Source organism: Lipotes vexillifer, unplaced genomic scaffold, assembly GCF_000442215.2.
Source record: "Lipotes vexillifer unplaced genomic scaffold, Lipotes_vexillifer_v1.1 scaffold1048, whole genome shotgun sequence".
Lineage (NCBI taxonomy): Eukaryota > Metazoa > Chordata > Mammalia > Artiodactyla > Lipotidae > Lipotes > Lipotes vexillifer.
The window spans coordinates 483,842-490,128 of NW_006785351.1; positions in this window are offsets into that span (position 1 = coordinate 483,842).

A 6,287-nucleotide genomic window follows, 5' to 3' on the forward strand; every position below is an offset into this window, starting at 1 on the left:
CCCGCGTCTCCTGCATCGGCAGGCGGACTCCCAAGCACTGCGCCACCAGGGAAGCCCGCATGTAACTTCTAAAACAGTGGTGCCTTTCCATCAATTGCTGCCAGATTGAAAAGAGGTTGAGACCTGATGCTGACTTTGCATTGATGCTTAAAGCACTATTGGGGATCAGCCAGATCAACTATTTGTGGTTTCTTGACCATTTCTCTGCTGACATGTAAACACAGTGAATGTTTACACTAAAAAAGTGGGAGTATTCTAGCTGACCTTCACCTCCCCCTGCCATCTCCTATACATTTGGGTTTAGCGGTGACCATGGAGCAAACTGTTATGGCTTAAGTATAAGGAATGTTTAACCACAGAGGGTGTTAATAGTGATGTTTCCAGTTCCCGTTACTATAAGATGGAAAGGGTAGAAATACGCAGTCTGGTTTGCACTACTTGTTCTCTGGGGGATGCACACATCACATTAGATCTCCTTCAGTTGCATTTGGTCCTGATTGTGTGAGATATAATCCTGTCTTCTCTAGGTGGAAGGGGACTGTGATACTTTCTCATGGATCCTATGTAACTGTTCTGTTACTTATTGGGTGACTTTGAACATTTCACTTAGCATCTCTAGGCCCTGGTTTCCTCAGCTCTAAAATGAGAGGATTCAGGATGGAGGGAATTAGACTGAATGTTATTAACATCCCTTCTAGTTCTAACCCTCTATGACTTTCTTGGATGCTAGGCAAGGATCAAGTTCTAATCATAGAAATGCTTGTGAGCCCTTTCAGTCACAGACATTAGCTCCATCCTCTGTCGCTCTGGGTGAAAGGTGATATAAATTCTTGGTAGGGACCATGGGCACATGTCTAGTTGCATCCCTGGGATGTGCAAGGCCCCAGAGTACCCAAGATGTAGCATGAGAGGCAGCAAAGGAGTTCCCTGAGAGCAAGGATGATTTACACCAGATAAAGTGTAGCTATATAATGGGAAATTTAAAATAACTGTCTTAAAGCAGTGGTTCTCCAATGTTTCTGGGCCAGCAACATCATCATCACTTGGGAGCCTATTAGAAATGTAAATTCTTAGGCCTCACCCACACGTGAAGAATCAGAAACTGGGGCCCAGCAATCTATGGTCTAACAAGCTCTCCGGGTGATTCTGATGCATGCTGGATTTTTAACTTAATTAATTGATTAATTAATTGATTAATTTATTTATTGGCTGTGTTGGGTCTTCGTTTCTGTGCGAGGGCTTTCTCTAGTTGCGGTGAGCGGGGGCCACTCTTCATCGCGGTGCGTGTGCCTCTCACTGTTGCGGCCTCTCCTGTTGCGGAGCACAGGCTGCAGACGTGCAGGCTCAGTAGTTGTGGCTCACGGGCCTAGTTGCTCCGTGGCATGTGAGATCTTCCCAGACCAGGGCTCGAACCCGTGTCCCCTGCATTGGCAGGCAGATTCTCAACCACTGCGCCACCAGGGAAGCCGCTGCATGCTGAATTGTCATAACCCCTGGCCTAAACACACAAGGATGATTCTATCATGGAAAAAGAGGTCTGGAGGAAGGCCACCCTGGGCCGATAGAATGTCACCAGAAACACAAATTGATCATCCACCTACTTTACCAGATGGCTATGAATCACTTTGGCTTTTCTTAGAAAATAAATTGCACTCTCCAAGCAAAAATACCCAGTGGCCATTATGGATGTTTAGTACCATTTGGTCCACCTACTGAAAAGAATTTGGTTCACCTATTGTCATTTTAAGCAATGACACCATTGTTGGGCTAAATGCTTGCTAAGGTGAGGTACCACTCACATGGATACAGTCTTTGGTGTGTTTATTTAAAAATTAGCCTTATTAATTCATGTGTCTTACCAATACAATAATTTTATAAGGCCATATCTTATGATCCTTTAGTATCCCCCTTGTAACAGATTGCTGATCACTGAGTAAGCTTTCGGTAACCAATGATTGAATTAAACTGATGACTTCATAAGAGACCAAGCCAAGACACAGTTTGGGAAAGATGAAATCAAGAATCAGACTCTTATCTGGATAACTAGATCAGTGTAGACAGCAATTCAAGATATTTAGAATATCAAGCATTTGGTTCTCAATGGTAGATTTTTTTTTTTTTTTTTTTTTTTTTTTTTTCCTTGCGTTATGCGGGCCTCTCACTGTTGTGGCCTCTCCCATTTGCGGAGCACAGGCCCCGGACGCGCAGGCTCAGCGGCCATGGCCCACGGGCCCAGCCGCTCCGCGGCCTGTGGGATCTTCCCGAAACGGGGCACGAACCCGCGTCTCCCGCATCGGCAGGCGGACTCTCAAGCACTGCGCCACCAGGGAAGCCCCTCAATGGTAGATTTTTAAAAAATAATGTCTTGGGTTGTGTTGATTTGAGCACTGCACTGGGAGCTGAGATCCAAATTTTAGTCCTAGCCTTGCCTCTCGAAGTAGACTAGTCAATTAACTAATTTTGCATCTCATTTTCCTTGCTTTATAGGGAAGGAGAATGTTTTACAAATACAAAGACTGGACAAGAGGAGCTCGTCCATGAATCTATCTTTCTGCTCCTGAGGGAATATGTACTCAGGACTTTCCTTTAGGAGAGAATCCGTACATCAGGTACCTATACCCTCGACTCCATATCCCATCAGATGAAACTGCTTTGCATCAGTCTGTGTGACTCTGTGGGTGGGAGAATCATGGGGTGAGTCTGAGGTCAGAGAATGACACATTGAGTTTTCATTTCTAATCTAACTGAGAAGTCTTGGTGGTTTAGAAAATTGAAATGACTTTCTTTCATGTTCACATGTAGCTGTGGTTTCCAAGAGAAAATAGCAATGTTTCTGGCCAATTCTTAATTCACAAAAACTAGAAGGATCATGCCTATCTGCTTTGCCCCTGTACCATGGAGCAGACTAGAGAAAGCCTGTTGGTGCAAGCAGAAAGTAAAGCCACTTCTAGATCAGACCTCCTGGCTGCTGACAATCAGATCAAACCAACAGCCTTTAATGAGCTCCTCCCAGGGATGGTGCAAGGTGCTCCAGACAATTACGAGGTGGTGTAGCTGACCCTGCAGGTGGTCTGCCCAGCATTCATTCCTTCTTCTTCCCAACCAACAGAAATGTATCACTGAGAGCAGCAATGTGCCCAGTTAAAAACATTTCCTAGCTTTCCTTGCACCTATGTGTAGCCTGTGACCACACTCTAGTCATTGATATCCAACTGTAACCTTTGCATGGATCTCCAGGGGGGCTATTTAAAGACAGCTGATTCAGCTGGGAGTTGTGCCCATTTTACCCTTCTTGCTTTTCTCTTTCCTGCTGCCTGGAATTTGAATGTGGTATCTGGAGCTTCAGTGGTCATCCTGGACCATAAGTGTGGAAGCCACACACTGAAAATGATGGAGCAGGAAGTGGGAAGGAATCCTAGCTCCTGTTGATTTCATATCAATCCTAGCCTGCCTCCCCACAGACCTCTTTTAAGTGGGAGGATAACTTTTTTGGTGTTTAAGTCTCAGTTATTTGGGGCTTTCCATTATATGCTGCTACATCTAATCCCAGTTGATAAAGGTGGTCCATGTTCTCAGGAAACTTCATGCCTCTGGGTGCAGTGTAGTCTGGCACATTCAGGTAAGTTCATGTGGTCCCTACTATAGAGTTTATCAGTCTCCGGGCAGAGTCACAGGGGACTGGAGCTGATGGCTGGGATTATAAAAAGGCTCAGCAGGTATTTTGATGATTAGGATTTGAGGCATCCTTAGCACACATGAGATGTTAATAGTGACATGGTTTAGTTCCTCCCATCCCACCTGCCCCTCTACATTTTGGGCCCAAATTCAGTATCTGGTACATGTGAAAAGGAGAACTCAGAGCAATCCCAGGGTTTGTTCTGGGACCTGGAAGGAAACCTTGGACCATGGAATCAACAGCTCTGCTTTAAGCATGAAGTGGAGACAGGACTACATGGGTGATAATCTCTCAGAAGTGACTTTGTACTTGTTTGGATTTCAACTGCAGATTGTAGCCCAAGGAACTTGGTTCAGACTTGGCTCTTAGGGTCTGAGTGTTCTCTTTGCACATATACAGGAAGTTTTAATTAGCTGCACCAGGCTCAACTGAAGTTAACCATGGATCCTAGCTTATAATTCCAACTAAGCATGTGGTTGTTTTTTCTTGAATTTACATGCACTGAAATTCACCTTTTGGAGTATAAAGTTCTATGGATCATAACACATGATAGAGTCTTATAATGACCACCCTAGATAGGATACAGAGCAATTGCAACATCTCAGTGAATTCCCTCAGGCTACATATAGTTGTTTTTTTTTTTTTTTAAAAAAAAACAAACAGCTTATTAAGGTATATCACATACCATACATTTAAAGTGTGCAATGTAATGGCTTTTCACAGATATGTGCAACCATCACTAGTCAATTTTAGAACATTTTCATAACCACAAAGAGACCCCCCCTTACCCTTTAGCTATCATCCACCTATCCTTCCATCTTTCCCAGCCCTAAGCAACCAGTAATCTACTTTCTCTTTGTATAGATTTGCCTGTTCTGGACATTTCATATAAATGGAATCATATGACATGTTGTCTATTGTGACTGGCTTCTGTTTTTTAGCATTACTTTTCTTAAGGCTTGTCCACGCTGTGACATATATCACTACTTCACTTCTTTTTTATGGCCAAATAGTATTCCACTGTATGGAAATACCACATTTTGTATATCTATTCATTCACTAGTTAATGGACATTTGGAGTTTTTCCTTTTTGGTTATTGTGAATAGTGCTGCACTTGTGTATGAGTTTTTATTTGATCACCTGTCTTCAATGCTTTTGGGTAAGTAAGCAGGGCAGGAATTGATGTGTCATACAGTACTTTTATGTTGAAGTTTTTGAGGAATCACCAAATTGTTTTCCATAGTGGCTGAGCCATTTTACATTCATACATTTACAGTATGAGAGTACTAATTTGTACTAATTTGTCCATATCCTCACTCTCGTTACTTTCTATTTTTTGCTTATCACTATCTTAGTGGGAATAAAGTTACATGGTAGTGTTTTATTTTATTTTTATTTTTGGCTCTAGTATTCTCACAGCCTAAGTGGAAATGTGGAGATTTTGGTCCTGCTTTTTGCCTTTAGTTGATCCAAACAACTGAAGTGAAACATAGACTTTTAGAATAAGAGCTATAAAGGGGGGTTGGCAGAGAAAATAAATCAAAAAGATTTGTCTAATAAATCAAAAATAATTGGGCTTCCCTGGTGGCGTAGTGGTTGAGAGTCCGCCTGCCGATGCAGGGGACGTGGGTTCGTGTCCCAGTCCGGGAGGATCCCACGTGCCGTGGAGCGGCTGGGCACGTGGTCCATGGCCACTGGGCCTGCGTGTCCGGAGCCTGTGCTCTGCAGCGGGAGAGGCCACAGCAGTGAGGGGCCCGCGTACCGCAAAAAAAAAAAAAAAAAGAATTGTCTAATAAACACAATATTAGGAAGAGCAAAATGTTATGAAAATCATGGGTCCAGTGTACACTTTAGTCAATACATATTACTTGTTACTATTGTGTGCCAGGCTCTGTGCTAGGCAGTGCGGGTTTAAAACTAGTTAAATAGTAATAGAGCCTGCTTACTGAATGGAGGGGGTACACAGAGGAGGGGTCCTTCACACAGTCAAGGTATCAGAAAGTCTTCCTGGAGGTACAGGGATGAAAAGCAAAGAAATTCTCATCAGGTAATACGGGACACTAGAAGTATTTGGGGGGAAAAACTATGCTGGAATATTTGGGAAATATGCTCTGGATGGCCTATTTTTCTGAGGCCTTTAGGTTACAGTCTTGATTAGAGTCTGATTTCTTTTATTTCCCAATTTGCAGTTGGTGGGTGTAATTCTTTCTTGAGGAAAATAAATCATAGCTAAGAGTTTTGTAAATACTGCTAGCTTTTGATTATTTGCATTAATTAAAGGGGAACATATAATTCAGGATGGCAACAATCTAAACAGAGTTTATATTGACTTTGGAATATGTTTCTTCTGTCGATTCCTAGATGTTTCTGTGCCTGATGTTCTCAGAATGTACACATCCAACTAAATCATGAAGCCCTAAGAAATGGAGTCTGTAGACTTTCAGGGTGATGCATTGTCCTAAGCAGGACACTTTTCTTTTGAAAGCACTTCTGTTTCACACCTTTCTTGTGGTGGGACAGAATTGTCTGGGTTTTAGGTTTTCTGTCTCTTGATTTTTTCTAAACAAGAAGAATAATTCTGAAACTTTTTTTTTTTTTTTTTTTTTTTTT